We start from the raw sequence: 18,146 nt of genomic DNA, 5'->3' as shown, positions 1-18,146 counted from the left end.
GTTCATATGAACGTAATGGTAGTTCAAGGACCCCTGAATTATAATCTACTCCTTGGACGAGACTATATTTATTGCATGGGAGCCATTGTCTCATCACTCTTTAGAGTGATGTGTTTTCCGCACGAAGGAAGAGTGGTCAAGCTCGTAGACCAACTTTCATTTCCCGGATCACACAGAGCAAATAGTCATATGCCATCCCTGAATGGTCTTTTCACACAAGGAATGTCTCATCAATCTCCAGTCCGTCCACCTGATGAGCGCGAGTGATTCGGGGGACATGACTGAAACCCAGGGGGCATGCACACTGGTCTGCTTTGGCAGGAAAGCTTCAGGTATAGGGTAGGTTTCCGCAAGAGATATATGACTGGACTGTACTCCCGTCCGTGATTGGAAGAGGGGGTTAGACTGGAATAAGATTCTCTTGTCAAAGTTATGAGAGTGGATTGTCTCGCCTATGTCTATTTCGGTAGACATCACCGAAGAAGTGTTTTGTTTGCGCTGTGAATAGAACAATCTTTGGTAACCTGAAAGAGGTAGACCTTTCCTGATAAAACAAATGTTTTGTTGGAGGTTTGAAAGGTGACCTTGAAACTCTGTTTTATACCTGGGGGCATGCAAACCTTTTGGCATGCAAGCGAAGAGCGACTATTTATTTTTTAAATTTGTAGGTCCTCTAACCCTTTAAACTCATAGGATTAGTTGTTTCCTAACTTGCATAAAGAAAGGATGTGGGGCAAAACTCTAAAAATTGTCGTTTTAAATGGGACATTCTTATTATACGACTAGATTTATCAAGAAGTTTTAGCACATAGTTCAAGCTCGTTAAAAAATAAACATAAGTCATGAGCAAATGTTTCTCCCCGCGTTTAAGCTCATTAAAAAATGAACTATTTTCCCGGTAAATAACCATCGTGAATGTAGTACTTCAGCCTTTAAAAGCCTTGGTCGTGTTCTCATCATCACCTCCACCCTGTATTGGCCGATCATTCACCTCCATTTTATTGTTTACCCATTTTGAGGAATAGCTGCGAAGATTGATCTCACTAGCCATCCTTGTAACACTGCCGTAATTGGAAAATTCCAAACCTTACCTGGAATCAGCTGCTACCCATTTTCATCACTTGTTCCTCAAGAGACGAGTCTCCTTTAAGCTCTTTTCAACTGACTCGTAAAATATGAAAAGATTGCCGAGCCATTGGCCTCTCCAGCTCGTTAAAGGCACCGAAAGTGCTATCCCTCCTCTAGATTTTAATCTTTTTGGACCTGAGGGATTATTACACAAAAAGATCGAGCACTTGTTTTGTTCGGCTCATTAAAAGTATCGAAAATTCATCCCTTCTGTATTGTTTTATACTTTTTCGGACTTAAGGGATTAAATGACGAAAAAGGAATTTTGGAGTTTCCTTTATGTTCCTTTTCAGACTCTCTAAAATTGAAAAGGATTGAGTTATCTTTGTCGTTAAACTCGTTAAAACTTAATAGCGACAAACTTGTCCATAGCAGACAAGAATGAGTTTCACTATCGCTAGGCTCGTTAAAACATAGCGATGGGTTTGCCCGAAGGGAAAATTATAGAACAAGAATATGTTATCCTCCTCAAGCTTGACAAAAATAAAGACGTACTGGTCAGCAATGACTGGGGAAAAATTGGGAAGAAAACTTGAAGAAACTTTGTTGGTAGCAAGTCGCTCTTGAACATGACACTTTCACTCCGCATCCAAGTCGGGTTGGGTTGTTTCATTCACCAGTCACATCACCATGGTCCCATCACACCATCCACTTTTGGGGTTAATGCTACCAATCCATCACGTCAATGTCGCCGATATGTTCAAGAGAATTCATTCAGAGAATTCACCTGTGTCTCACCCGCTACAATACATTTACACTCCATTCTTTCATGACCGCCACCTTGGACCTCATGTCATCAGATTGTTTTCACCTCCATTAAAATCATTTGCTCCGTTCTGTGTCATTGATGTGGGATTCATTAAGGCCCTCCTGTGACGGATTGCTTCTTGTCGACATCAGCTCATTATCCAAGAAGTCGATCTAGGAACACCCCGTTCAGTACTTTGAGGCTTGCATGCCTCAATGGCAAGTTTGTCACTTCCGGCGACAGGTTTACATCAATGGCCTTCGACCGAAAGATTTTGCGTGGTGTTCGACACCAAGTCCTTTATTCACACCACGTGAATTGTACTGCAGTACCTTGAGGGTCATTATCATTATCGGTGATTCCTCTCGCGCCTGTTAACAGCTTACATCATTGGCTGGTAATCAGGCGATGTCTTTCCATGTTCGACTCCTGAACATCTCTCACATGGATAGACTTGTACTTCGAGTGAAGATCGAACGAGATTGAAGACCTTGGATCTAGTTTCATCCATTCGGGCTGTGATATATATTCAGGGAAATAAAGACATCAAATGTACATCATTGCTGTACAGATAATCATCCAATCAAAGGGATGATGGCTCTACCAGAATCATCAGTCTACACTAAGACGATTGTCTCTCCTATGTACATGAAAATGAATTTATAAAGCTGAGCATGGGAATGCCCGCCTCAGCTAGATCATGAAAATATTATGAAGATAATGTATTGTATTGTATCTTATTACATGTCTCCTCCCAGCTTGAAAGAAGTTCGGATCCTCATAATAAAGCATTTCACCCGACATCAAAAGATTAATGACCTCATGCTTTAGGGGGCAACTGTTATAGACATTTTTGGGCACTACAACCCCAAGCATGAAATGTCCATAAACCAAGGGCTCCTAAGTCCCTAAAAGTGTTGTTCTAACCCCTAAAGGAACAAGGTCAACTGATTACAGCTTCTCCCAGAAGTTCTCCATGAAAAACTGCTCAGAACTAGTCAAAACAAGATCATTTCAGCTGCTCCATAGGCAAAGTGCGTTGCATCTCACCTAAATACACTGTGTGGGTGCGTTTCATTTCAAAAATCCCTTCTATGGGGTGCGATGGGCGAGAAGTGACAAATGGCAGTGTCATTTCGCGAGGTGGAGAGGCATGGAATCTTCCAGAAACTTCTCCTGTGACACTTGCCTCTCTGAATTCGACCAAGGATGAGTAAGAGATCATCAATATCCAAGTGGAAGCAAGAACTATTAGAGGGAAGACACTAATCAAATCACAAGCTGACTCATCTCCCTTACAGATATCTATATATGGATCCCTCATCCCAGAGATCCAGAGGCTGGAATTTTGCATATTGTAAGGAATTGTTGTTGGTTTCTTGAGACAACATCAGAGTGTTGGGTGATCTAAGCTTTGTATGAGGTGAAGAAGGGTTTACTTGCTGAGAGGATGATGCTAGGTCAGAACAACTGGTTGTAACTCCCTTGGCTCTTTCTTGTTTATCAATAAAAGCTATTCAAGTTTTCCTCCATACTCTTGTGTCATTTATGTTTTATGAATTTGTATGGTCAATTTACATCTTATCCTAGATTTTTTATGACTATAGATCCATGTTCTTGTATAGTCTTATGCTACTGTGATCCTACAGGTACTCTGTGAAGCTGGGCATACAAGGGAGCAAGTAGCGAAAGACTATCAAGAGAGAGAGGAATCAAACTAGGAGATTAGCGCAAGACAGAGGTTGGTCTTCTTTGTTCTTCTCTCATCTATATTTCATAAAGGAAAAATGAAAGTAGCTTTACTTTGTTTGTTTCTAAGGTAGCTACCACACCTTAGTGGGATAAGCAGTTCTGTGTAGACACTTTTCCCTGTAACATCATGTTGAGCAAGTTTTCAAAGTCCAATATGAAAAGATATGAAGCGAGGCTCGCATGGAGGAATTGAAGGCATGGATGATTTGAGTATATGATTGGTGAATTCAGTAGATGGAAGAGACTTCTCCATCCAATGGTGGTTGGATAGTTTTGTATAAATTGGGTGAGGCTCATTGGTCATGGTGGTGACCAGCATATCGGAGTCTATAGAGTTGTTTTGTTAGTTCAAAAGTAACTGGGAGAGGATTGACTAATCGTGGGAGCCTTGAGCAAATGGTAATTTGAAGATCTGAGAGAGAAACAATTTCTTGTCTGATAGTGCTAGCATACTATGAAAGAATTCAAGTCTTCCATTTATGGGTGTAACTAATCCATGTAAAATTTTCCTAGAAGATTAATAAAAAGAATTGAGTAGCGCAGCAATAGCACAATGGTTTTCTCCCAAAAGGGTTTCCACAAGAAATGCGTGTGTTCTTGTGTGTGCATTATTTTGTTTCTCATGGTGATTTGTCATGATTGTTATGATTTAAGTTTATTGTTTATTATATGATTTGATGAACTAATCTTGCGAATGTGCATGGATAATAGACTTTCAAGAAAATGTTTAAATTGGTGAAATTTAATATAAAGGCCATCACTACTAATTCACCCCCCCTCTCTCAGTAGTGAATATATTTCCAATAGTGGAACCATTATCTAAAAGTCTTAGATGCATTTCCAAGATTTATTCGAAAATTAAAAATGTATTTTTTTCATCTTCAAATTTGATGACTTACTGTTTTTTAATGGTTGTGTAATATGAGGGAGATTAGGAATAGGGAAAATTTTCATTTTCAGAAGAAATATTGAATATTTTTATTATTTGTTAGCATAACCAAATAAGACTCTTTCTTCATGCAATTCAAGAGGCATTTCCAAGTTCGCATACCAATTAATTTTGTAAATATTCAAGTCATGTTGAATTCAATAATCATTTCCAAATTTATTAGTGTTATCATTCTTTCTTATTAAAAAAGGTATGTAATGCTAAATCACCATTTCCCACATATTCAATCCATACTTAACTATGCCTTTCAAATATCTGCATTCTTAGCAGGTTTATAATTAGTCTGCTTGAGTTCAACCATGAATAGGGAATATGTATTCATTGAAAAACATATGTTAGGTTTGGTATTCACAAGATAGATCAAGGAACCAATCAACTGCATATAAAAAAATAATCTACCAAATATGAAGCTAAATTAACATAGAAATTCATATTTGGAAGAACACCAATAGTCAATGCTTTGCAATCCAACATCTGAAATCTCTTCAAAATCTCTCCTATGTATTTTCCATGTCCAAGGAAGACCTAACTTATACCTTGACAAACCTCTAGACCTAGAAATTGATGCACAAGGACTACGTTCTTCAGATAAAATTCACTAGCTAGCTTATTCTTGCATCATGCATGGGCTTCTCCAAATTTCCTGTAAGGATCATATCATCGACATACAGGACCAAGACAAGAAAAATAGATTTATTATATAAATCATAAAGGTTATGATCTACAACATTCTTGGTGAAACCCAAACTCAGTAAGTACTCATCAACCCATTAGTAATATGCATGTGTTGCTTGATTCAACCCATAAAGGACCTTTTCAACCTCTTAATTGATTAAGGAACACTTCATATTCAATCAAGTCATTTAGAAAAGAAGTGTTTGTAAGGTGTGTGTTCTGTCAAAACATGGTTGTGGTATCTGATATCTAAGAGAAGACATAGCCCACAATAAATATTGTTATGATTCTGGTATGATGTTGTCACAAAGGGTGTTGGGCCTCCAAATGAGAGTGTTGATGTTTTAGAGATTTTTGCATGCTATAGGATGAAAATATCATGCTCTACTTTGGTCTAGAATCTGCATCAAGGGTAATATTACACCTGTTCGCAATGCTTTATTTCTGGGCTCGGTTTCATAAAAACTTTCTGGAAATGAGAATTGGTCGCTTTTGGGTCTTTTCTCCTAGTCTGAACTTTTGTTGACTAATTATTAAGATTTCCTTTCTTTCAACTAATCCTTTTTCATTAACAGGTCTAAAACAAACCTTTCTTTTTTCAAAATTTGCATCTATCCTTCTTCAAAGCTAACTCATCAGTATGTGTCATCATCATGCATGAGAGGCTTATGAGAAGAAATATAATCATCAATGAGCATAAATGGGCTTAGTTATATAAGGTGGAAATTATTACTTCCCATCATGGAAACTTCACATCATCTCATAGGACAACTACTTTTTTACTTGAGTGATAAAAATTATTTCTATATCTTTGATATGGAGTCATTTTACACAACAAAAACATTGCACATGTGCATACTAGGTATTATGAATTCTATGCCTAGAAACTTGTTGTTTCAATCTTTGGTCATCTATTTTGTTTTCTCTTTTCATAATTGTTATTGTTTCAATCGAGTTCATACTTTTACTGAAATGTCTATTTTAACAACATGAGGACCAAAGTTTGATCCTTTTTACCGAGATATCGAGAAGGGTGATGAAGACTAGTATGAATTCAATGATATTAACAAGCTTAATATCTATCAGGCCAGGCAGTAACTCCACAAAGCAAAAACTGATTCATGTATTATTCCATCAGGTAGGTCTTTGTTATATACAATAGGGAGAGACTGTTCAGTTCATCTCCCAATGACTATTCACATTTCTAATTTAATTATTTACATAAATTCACCCGATCATGAGGATTAGGTGTCAACATTTCCCCCCTTAATATGAAGGGATGTTGGTGAGTCCAAGCATCATTCTGAATCGTTCAAGCTTTTCTCTTCCAAGCGCTTTGGCGAAGATTTCTGAATTTGCTCATTTTTGGAACAATGACGGAGATGGATTGTTTTGGCCTCAACATGATGTCGAATCAGATGATATTTAGTATTTATGTGCTTCGTTCGATCATGGAACTTTGGGTTCTTGGCCAACTTTATTGCAGAGGTATTGTCAATCATGAGTGGAGTTGATTGTACTTGTTTTACCTGCAAATCTTCAAGAATTTTCCTGAGCCACACAATTTCTTTTGTTGCTTCAGCTGTTTCCACGTATTCTGCTTCTGTTGTGGAATCTGTTGGAACTAATTGTTTGCGTGATCTCCAGGAGACAGCTCCTGATCCAAGACTTATAGCATATCCTGAAGTTGATACCCCAGTTTCTTTTTCTCCATCGAAGTTTGAATCAGAGTATCCAATCAAGCTGAAGTTTTCCACCTGTGTATACTTGATTCCAAAGTCTTGAGTTCCCTTTAAGTACCTTAGAACTCTTTTTGCAGCAGACCAATGTCCCTCACAAGGCTTTTGCATAAACCTAGAGAGGATTCCAATAGCAAATGAAATGTCTGGTCTGGTAGTAGTTAGGTAGTTGAGACTTCCTACAAGTTGTCTATACTTTGTTGCATCCTCAAATTCTTTTCCTTCAATAGATGTGAGATTTAAGTTTTGTTCCATTGGAGTAGTAAGTGGATTGCACTCTGTCATGCCAAACCTGTTCAACAGACCTCCAATGTATTTCTTTTGAGAAATAAATATGGACTTTGGATGTTGGTTTACTTCAATGCCGAGATAGTAATGAACATAGCCCAAATAAGTCATTTCAAAACTTTTCCCCAATTCCTTCTTTATGGATGCAATGTAGCTTTCATTGTTCCCTCTCATAAAAATATCATCTACATATACCACAAGATATACAACTGTTTTGCCAACTTTCTTGACAAATAAAGTTGCATCATCAAGATCAAAATGTTTGAAATTGAGTTTTAGAAGATGCTCAGTTAGTTTTTCATACCAGGCTCGTGATGCTTGTTTGAGGCCATACAAGGAATTTACAAGTTTTCATACTTTATGTTCATGTCCTTCACTGCAAATCCTTCAGGCTGGGACATAAAAACATTCTCTTTTAGATCTCCATTCAAGAAAGCAGTTTTTACATCCATTTGATTGACTTTCCAACCATTCTGAGCTGCTAGTTCAAATAGTGTCCAGATGGTAGCCCATTTTGCGATGGGGGAAAAATTCTCCTCATAATCAAGCCCTTCCTTCTGTGCAAAACCTTTTGCCACAAGCCTAGCTTTGTTCTTATCAAGTGAGCCATTAGCTTTATACATGTTCTTGTAGACCCACTTGTAGCCAATTCGTTTGGTTCCTAATGGAGGATCAACCAGCTTCCAAGTGTCGTTCTTTATGAGGGCATCATAGTCCTTTTGCATCACTTCTTTCCATTCATCATGAGAAGAAGCTTCTTTGAAGGAAGTTGGTTCAAAATCTGTAGACAAGTTCAATTCACAATCATAAGAAACATCCATATCAACAGGTGAATTAGAGTCATCTACATCACCTCCATTTTGCCGGTTTGAATTTCTGGTTCCTGTCTTTCCAACTTCATCAAGATGAACACTTTCAAGTGTCTTTGTCACCCACTTTGGGGGACCTTTTTTAGATGGACCAGGCTTCTCCGTTGATTGAGTTGGGACTGAATCAAGATTGAGTCTCCCAATTCTATCAATTACATCACTTAAAGCATCATCTGTTGTTGGAGTTTCATGTGGGGGAGAGTGTTCTTCAAAAGAATATTCCACATGTTGATCTAATATAGGAATCCTCCCTTCAAGATGTGGAATCTGATTATCAAACTCTTGAAATGATTTTGCTTTTGCAAATCTATCCAAGTGATCAAGTTGCCGCTCAACAATATTATCAGTTTTTGATGATTCAAGAAAAATTACATCTCTAGATACAACAAACTTCTTATTTACTTCATCATAGAGGCGGTATGCTTTGGAGGTGTTTGAATACCCCAGGAAGATACACTTGCGACTTCTAGCACCAAGTTTGTTTCTATGTACCTTTGGTATCAAGGCATAACGAGTGGAACCAAAGACCCTGAGATGCTTTACCGAAGGAACATGTCCATACCACATTTCATAAGGAGTCTTGTTTCTAATAGCATTAGATGGAAATCTATTCTTTATATATGCAGCACATAGAACAGCATCAGCCCAAAAAATTATCTTTACATTCTTGAAGAAGAGCATGGATTGTACCATATTTAAGATTATCCTATTCATTTTTCAGCTACAACATTCTGTTGGGGATTATAAGGCACAGTTGTTTGATGTTTGATCCCATGTTGGAAAAGATAGTTTTCAAATTCATTTGATGTGTATTCTTTTCCATTATCAGTGCGAATAGACCCAATATGAGATTGTGCATCATTTTCAATCCATTTATGAAAACTCTTGAATGTTTGAAAAGCATCAGATTTGTTCTTCAATAAATAAACCCAACACATTCTGGTGTAGTCATCAATAAATGTCATGATATATTTATTTCCATTTGCAGAAGGAACAGGCATTGGACCACATAAATCTAAATGAACGAGTTCAAGTTTTCTATGTGCTCTTGAATGTGAATCATGAAAAGACTGTTTGCTATGCTTTCCTAGAATGCAAGCATCACATTGCTTAAGTTTTCTAGGAATTGTAGGCAAACTAGCAACACCATTTTTCTTCAACAAGCGGAAACTGTCATAGTTCAAATGCCAAAATCTAGCATGCCATAATAAACTTGATGGAAGTGTACCTTCTTCATGATGAGAATTGTATGAGAAATGTTGTGCATGATCAGAGGTTCCTTACAGCTTGAGAAGCCTTTCTTCTTTTATTCCCCTCATGACAAGTGAGTGATCAGATGCTTTTCTTACCTCAAGCTTGCCATCAAACATATGAATGGAGTGACCTTGCTGGTGGATGTGGACCAAGGACAACAAGTTTCTCTTGAGCTATGGGATATATAGAACATGATGCAGAAGAAAGTCTGGAAGACCAGGCAGTTTAAGCCTGATTGTGCCAAGCCCTGATGGCTTGATTTTTGATTGATCTGCAAAGTATACTACTCCATCAACATTGTCAGTGAAATCTTCAAAAAAATATTTTCTATGAGTCATGTGGCAGGTTGCTCCTAAATCAAGCAACCAATCATTTTTCCAAGAAGCAAGTGAAGCATTAAATAAATGTTCATTTACTCCAGTGTTACATTGTGCCACAACATAGTGAGCATATTCAAGTGCTTTACCCTTTTCTGTGTCATCAGTTTTACCTTTTTGTTGGTTTCTTTTCTGCTCAATTTTGTCCCATGGTAGCTTGCATGTAGAGGCATCATGCTATCCATTTCTTTTGCAGCATATGCAGTGCAAATCTGCCTTTTCTCCTTGAGAATGTCTGCCCCCCTGCCTCCGAAATATCTTCCTCTTCCTCTTCGACCACCTCTTCCTCTTGTAGAATCTTGAGCAGGATGCTTTTCTTTATGAGAAAGGCACACAACCTCTTCAAAATATTCATGGGTTGTCTTCTTTCCAAAATATTTCTCTCTTTCAGCAAACATTTTCACAAGAGAGGCAAAGGTTATATCTTTGAGATTTCCATTTGCTTGCAATGACTCAAGATAATTGGAGTAAGTAGGATAAAATGCCTTGAGAAAAGCAAAATTGAGGAATATCCAATTCAACCTTAGTGGATTTGATATCATGCATTATAGACTCTACTTCAGATGTAAGAGCAAGAGGATCATTATTTTGCAGTTCAAGAGTGAAGAGTTTAATCATGAGTTGAACAACCTCAAGTGCAGAATGTAAGTCATAGAGTTCTTTCAGCTTTTGTAAGGCTTCAAAGGTAGTTGAATATGACGAAATATGGCGACTCACCTCTTCATTTACTGATGTTGCGATTAATGCATAAGCTTTGTTGTTCTTGTTTTCCCAAATTATGAGCTCTTTGTCTGAGGTAGGCTGTATTGGTTCATTGTCTCCATCTCCGACACACACTCCTTTCCACAACTCATTGAAAATGAGGGTGTGTTTTATCATCCGGGACCATTCAGGATAGTTCTCCTTGCCAGTGAAAACTATTCCCACCATAGATATGATTGAATGCATACTGTAGCAAATAAAATTTCTGCTACAAAACTTTTACTCTTAATGGAAAAAAATATAGTTCTGATGTGACTGGACAGTAAACTCAAATGTCAATTCACATTCATCTACACAACATTAAAGTATAGAATATGGCAGTATACTAAGTCCAAAAAAATACCCTCAACAACATAAAGCACTGCATCCACTAAAAGGCCGAAGAACTTAGTCCAGACGTATTTGGACTCTCAATATCACAAGTTAACATATATGAACAAATGGCCTACTGCCTTTTCTTGCTTGATTTAGAACCAATAAGTATATAAACCCCACAACGATTGTCAGAACGGGCGTTTAAATATTTGTATGTCCACATTTCGAATAGCCAATTTTAAAAACCTAGTTTTTGTTTGTTCGAACTGTACAGCGATTTAATATATCAAACCAGCCAGAAGGCGGAATATAATGCAGGGCTCACCTCGACTGTGTATTTGGATGGCACTTATTTCAAGCGTTATATCAGTGGGTAATAAATGAGTGCAATTGTGGCTTTAGAAACAAAACAACACAACAATCACATTCCTGAGTAGATAGGGTTTACCCTAGCCACGACGGTCGCCGGCGCCTCTATTCGAAGAATCTTTGTTTGCTGATACTGCGAGGTATTCGCTTTAGGTCCCGCACTGGAGTGGAAGGCTTAAGGCTGGAAGCGTACACATATCAGGCATCGACATTGATAATGAAATGCGGGTCTTCTGAAGGCAGCTCGGGCACCAGCAAGTCCACCACCAATACTCCCACAAGAGATTATTACAAACCTTGACATATGCGCTATTCCTACTCCTTTGCTTAAGCTACCAAATTCACTGCAAACGAATGCAAGTGAACATTGATGGGAATATTTAATTGAATAGGGGGGTTCACTAATCGGGACGTGAGCCGAGAACTTGCAACCGCACTATGTAGGGGAATCAGAGACTCTACGCATAAAGAAAAGCAGTGTCGGAGGATAGGTATGTCTCTACCACTGCCGAGGGGATTAGCGAGTAATCAGAATAGCTACTATGTCAGATCAATCAAAAAACAGGTCACTGACACCAACGTACATGAGGCAGCGCTTTGTATGAAATGTTTATAGAGAGCCAGAGAGTGCAGGTAATGCAGCGTTTAGACCTGGCAGCGACTGTGGAAGGGGGCAGGACTCTATATATGGAATATGGTAGACAGAGGGCACAACTAATTGTATGGAGGAGCAGCACAGGTATATGGAGAGCAGAAAAGGGAGTTACAAGGGACATAAGAGCTAAAAAAGGAGCTTGCTTTGACACCAAGATTGTTGGGCATTAGATAATCTAGCACTCCCCGTGTGTTTCGTGACATGGACTAACCGCCTCTCGAGGATCTGTTAACTTTGGCGATGCATCTGTTTACTAACACCTGCGGGTTTTGGTGTAACGGAAATCATGATCTCAACAAGTGGTATCAGAGCCAAAGGTCTCGAGTTCGAATCACACCCGGCTCGCGCTGGGGGAGAGATTGTTGGGAATTGGATAATCCAATGCTCCCCGTGTCTTTCATGACATGGACCTACCGCCTCTCAAGGATCCGTTAACTCTAGCGATGTGTCCGTTTACTAACACCTGCGGGTTTTGGTGTAACGGAAATCGTGATCCCAACAATATCTAATCTCCACTTCGGAAAAAGTATAGAATTGCATTTCCTCATCTCTACAACAACGGGCCTAGGAAAGTTAAGATTTGTGTATATCACAGTCCCATGGTGATGTACATAAAACTGAAGATCCATGTTTACCAACATTTTATTTTGATCCTCTGATCATCCAATTTATTTTCATAATACTAATTTTCATGAGAAGAAAACTTACGAGGAGGAGGATTATGATGAATTTTTTGTTTTTTAAGGTGTGGAACCTTTGTTTCATTATACACTACTTTATACAGATACAACAGTTATTGGTATTTCGTTATTGTTTTCTCCATGCCCATTCAATATGCGATCAAGTTGTATGCGACGAGCGAAAGACATTCCTCTTGTTTCTGATTGGTACAAGGAACACTAGTATTCATTTTTCTAATGCATGACACATATTCATGTTCCTTATAAGTTGTGTTTTGCATGTGCCATGGATTTGATTCCTTGAATGTTTCATGTCATGCAGTCCTCCCACATATCCAATGAAGGTTCGTGTGAGCTATCAGAAGCTCCTAAAATGTTATGTGTTGAATGAACTTCATCACAAACCTCCAAAGGATCAAAATAAGAAATACTTGCTTCATTCCCTACAAGCCACCAAATTTTCGAGACAAGTGAGCTAGATTGGCCAGAGGTTGGTCTTAAGGTTTTCATACAAGGTTACTATATGTTGAATATTCTTGTACACCAAAATAACATGAACTATTTTCATCTTGATTACAATTTCAATATGAAACATGTGAAGACAGTCACATTGAAGGAGCGTAAAAAGTCATGTTTTGGAAATTATTTCCATTTGTGTCGTGACATTTTGCGACTAACAAAACTAGTTGTTGATGCAAATATCCAATTTCAACTAGGAAATTCAGATGCTTTCCAATTGGCAGACGAGTTACAATATACATTTAGGGAAATTGACTAGTATGTATTGTTGCAAGTATTATCTTATGCGAAAAATAACAATATGTAAAGATCTAAAGCATTTGATTTATGATCACTTTAACACTGGGCTTATTGGGAAAGGACTTGCATGTGGATTTTGGGCTATAATGTGGAGAGTATGGTTGTTTTTCCTACGTAGTATAATACCACTGCTAGAAAGGTGTCTTGGAAAATTGCTTGCACAACAGTTTGAAGGTCTTCATTCAATGGGAGTGGAAAACGCTGTGATGAAACAAAGGGTTGAAAATCATTTTTATTTGGAGCTTAGAGAAGTTGTCATGCATGTTGTTCTTTATGCAATTCCAAGTGAATTTAATTTTTACCTTTTGTGATAATTGGCAGGAAAGGGATGTTTCTGTTGTTTGGAATGTATCAATTAGACTGAAATCACTTGGTTATTGGTAGTAAATAAGGATTTCATTAATCTATTCTAAATATGTTCAACCCTTGATGGGCATGTTATTTCTCCTCTTCCTAACTCATTTTGTAATGATTAATTTGGTTGTCTTCTTTGAAGTTTCTACATCCTTATTTCTCCCTCTATTTTTTTTAGTGTTATGCAATTTCTGAGTCTCTTAGTGATTGTCTTATCTAATCGCCGACATACTCAGTCATATTGTGACAGAAGGCATCAAACAAAACAAAGCTCACACCATTTTGAAACATGTGAGTGAATCCTTGGGCTATTGGAAGGAAAACATCCCTTGGAAGGCACATGTTGTAATAGAGCTTTCGATTTAAGCATGAAAATTTTGGCTATTTTCTTTATTTATGTTCTCTGTTATATCTCAAATTCATAAATAAGGTCACATATTTGGTACTCCAGGTTCCTAGCCTACCAGATCCAATTGATATTATGATTCTCCGTTATGTAAATCAAAAGCAGACCGATGGACTAATGTTGGTCATTATAATCATGAACGTATAAGGCATGGTGCAACTATGGACAAGATAGTCTGTCGGAAAAATCTAAGAAGGTTCACACATATTTGGTTGAAAGCAGAGAAAACATGCTTTTATTTCCTCTACACTATATTGAATGGAAAATTTGTAATGTTCAATATCATAGAGGTTTATAAATTACTAATAAATTATCTTGATTTCTTAACAGGAATGGAAACATAATTACTTGAAATATGCCCCCTATGTAACACCTGAGGAAGTTGTGGCCATCTATACCACTATAGTGCATTTTCTAGAATCGAGAAAGATTTCTCCCATTACTTTTCCACCATTTTCATATAAACATGGTACCAAACTCCTAATACTAGCACTCAAATGATTGAAAGAATCTTATAGTGTTGCTGTCTGATTAAATCAACAATAGACAAAAGAGTTAGGTCTCATTGAGCAGACATATGATAATCCACATGAGGCATTATCATGTATCAAATAAGTAATTTTTATAATTAATCACTTTGAGATTCTAAATCAATGGCTTGGAGATGTTGTCTACCTTGGCTTCTAATAAATCGTTGTGTTTCACATTGCAGGTGGGCATTGAGTTTACGGACTTGTATAACTATCTGATCCCTGTGTATGAAATTGGGCCTCGTAAGAAAATTACATATGCATATCTTGATCAATATCTTTGGTATGAAGGTGAAAAATTCCATCTCTTTCCAAACTGGATCAAACCTGCAGATTTAGGTCCACTCCCACTTTTGGTGCATAAGTGGTGTCAAGGAATCAATAATTTGTAGGATATATGGAATACCAGTAAAGGTCATTATTTTGTGATGCTTCAGATAAAATTTGAAATTTTCTTTGAAAAAATAGATCTGACAATGATAGACATGTAATTTTTTGTTTATGTTGTTAGTTTGTGAGTACTTAAACATTTCTTTTCATTCAATTATTTTTCTAGAATCTGAATTAATAATTATTGTAGGCCTCTGTGTTTGGTGCTTGACCACAACATTGTTTATTATAAGACTACAAAAAACAACAATTTTCTACCATACAAATATATGATCCATACCAATTCATATGGGTTAATTAAAGGTCTTTAGTTTGCCTCCATTGTTGTGCAATATTATGCTCTGGTCTTGGATCTCTTTGTCCTCGGTTTGACTTGGGAAAGTGAAATAGTTGTTCCTCTGTATATGCCAAATGATTTTATTAATACTAGGCTATAAAAGTGGAGACAAGACATCCTATAAGATTTTATTCTTGTTATATTTACAAGGTGCACATCCATTTTAGATTCACTCATGAAGAGGCAAGGGATCTTATCGAGTGCTACTTACATAAAATCCATATCTCAATAATGAAAACATGGTTTGTTACAACAACAAAAAGTGTTGGCCTAGAGATGATCGCATGTGGCTGATGAAAAATGATGTTAAAGTGGTGTTTTTCTCCTTTGTTTTGTTGTTTTTATTTCTTTAAGTAAAATCTTGAGTCACTTGAGATTACTCAAATATAAAATCAACCGTGTCTGGTATCTTGAATATTTTGCAGTTAATCTTGGGAGGCATGTTTTTTGGGATATAAAGAACATATTCCCTAGTAGTATCATAACATTAGAATGAGAGAACAATTTAGTCTATGTTTATAGCAAAGACAACCCAAATTTTCTTTTCAACATGTAAGTCCTCCTTGCCTAGCTAGCTTATTTGTTTCCATGTATTGATAAGTTATATGTTTTATGCAAAAGGAGAAAATATAATTTTTCCTTGGGATTTTTTATGTGTAGGTGTGGTTTTTAATTTTGAATATTATGAAATATAAAAATGTCTCAAGAAGTGTTCAGAAATACAAAGGATGTAATTTGGAATTCACAAAATGAGCAAACTAAAAAGTGCAATGTTGTTTCTTTCTTGCGAGTTGATTATGAACACATGAAGGCGTTTGAGAATTGTGTTAGGAAGATCCTCATGTCATCAGGGTCAACAACCTTTACCAAAATCATAAACAAATGGAATACTGAACTAATAGGTAGGTGCTTCTAGTTATTGCAAATTGACCCGTACTAGTTTTTCATGTATTTGCTTGCATGATGCTCCAAGCTAGTTTAGATTGTCAATTGGAATACATTTTATTATTTGATATTTTTATTACATACCAATTTGTCTTCTTTGATTGGTGCACAACTCATAACCTATTTCCATGAAGCAAGTGCATACATATGAGCTTCTTGATCTCCTTGCCAAACATGAAATAAAATTCAAACATGTATAGAGATTGGTTTGAACTCCAAGATGCCAAGCAGGTATCTTGTGTCTTTTCACAGGAAAAGGACAATAATATGCATAAAGGAAATGCTCAATAAGCTTATTTTGCTTGGTTAGATTTGAATATTATTCTGAAAATTTATGTTCTGTAAATTAGGTTTCCTCCTATTATCTTCTATACATCCAAGGAAATTGGAGGTATTGAAATTCTATCTATGGTCCATATTTCAATCCCACAAAGTGACCTACGTTATAGTCTACAGATGGATGTTGGTGTTACACACTTCCGTAGTGGTATGAGCCATGAGGAAGATAAACATATTCCAAATCTATATCAATATATATAGGTAAGTGTAGGAAATTTTCTGTAGTTGAAATTTTTTAAAAGTGCAAGTTCACAATTATGTGCTGAGATAGAAATATGGTCTATGATAGCCCTCAGGGAGTGAGTTCATCGACTCTCAATGTTTTTGGGTTGAATATGATTTAAAGAGGCGTGAAGAACATGCTGAGAATAAATTATTAACTCTTGAGGATCTTGAGATATGCTTTCTACTCGATTCTCTTTATAATTATTGAACCTAGTATGTTTACAACACTTATTTATTTTTCTTGGATATTACAAGATTCATGGGATAGAGACATTCCTCACATTAATACTCTCTTTCAAAAATATAGACACGTACTAGATTATAACAGAGGTTAGAGGGTAGGAACAAACTTCAAATAAGATTAGGTGTTGAAACAAAATCCATTTTGGTGGACTCATCAACGACATGATGGGAATCTGTGGAATCAAAATAATTATTGAACATGTGCTATTCAAGGCCTTGGTGGAGTGAAAGCATTTTGAAACCAATAGAGAACTAGACTAGTGATCATCTTAAAGCCAATATCTTGCATGAGACACACACATACATACTGATGGTCAAGTATTCAGAGGTGGTGAATTCACCTAAATTTTCTTGGCAACATAACGATAATGTTTTGAAGCGATGAAACAATATTTCATGTGTAAATTGTAGTCCAACCAATATTAATTTGGAAAATCACATTGTAATATTTGACATTTCATATAATATAATTTGTGGTTGAAATTATTTATTGTTGTACTCGATATTTTTTAGTATTGTAATTAACATATGTAACTTTGCATTTTAATATTAGATGCACATGCATATTGTATGATTTTTATTTATTTTTTTTATTTAATTTTTTTTTTCCGAAGAAAAAGCGAACTTTTTATTAAGAAAAAATAAAAAGTTACATTGCATATGCTGGGCATTTCCAGAAGCTCGAGTGGTGACCCACCCCCGCACCGTTAGCAACTGACGTGCACAAAGAATAAAAAAGAAAGAGAGCAAAGAAAAAGTAAGAAAAACTGAATACCGGCAGTGAGTAAAACTCACGCTTCAAGTTTTTCTCCCCTTTTTCTTTTCGACCTTGCGCCACTCGCCTTGAGTGGGCTCAAACGAAGCAATAACTAGTTGCGTTTCTACATTCTGAGGACCGGGTTCTTTGTCTGAATCTGAAGTATCTGACTGGTGGTGTCGTTTATTGCCTCCCATGAATTGGTCCGCACAAGTCATCTCTACTGGATTCTTCTCTGCCT

At 36.8% G+C, this 18,146-nt stretch overlaps 1 pseudogene; it reads left to right on the top strand.

Annotated features, from left to right (window-relative positions):
- The first annotated feature begins 5,942 nt into the window (after positions 1 to 5,942).
- On the top strand, positions 5,943 to 17,387 carry LOC149262592 (pre-mRNA-processing-splicing factor 8A-like; annotated as a pseudogene).
- The last annotated feature ends 759 nt before the right edge of the window (positions 17,388 to 18,146 follow it).

The sequence above is a fragment of the Pinus tabuliformis genome, chromosome 6 (genome assembly GCF_031772625.1).
Source record: "Pinus tabuliformis cultivar Carrire ecotype Pingquan chromosome 6, CPIR1, whole genome shotgun sequence".
NCBI lineage: Eukaryota > Viridiplantae > Streptophyta > Pinopsida > Pinales > Pinaceae > Pinus > Pinus tabuliformis.
The sequence above is the reverse complement of the archived record's forward strand: the minus strand, read 5'-3'. Positions and strand labels throughout refer to the sequence as shown.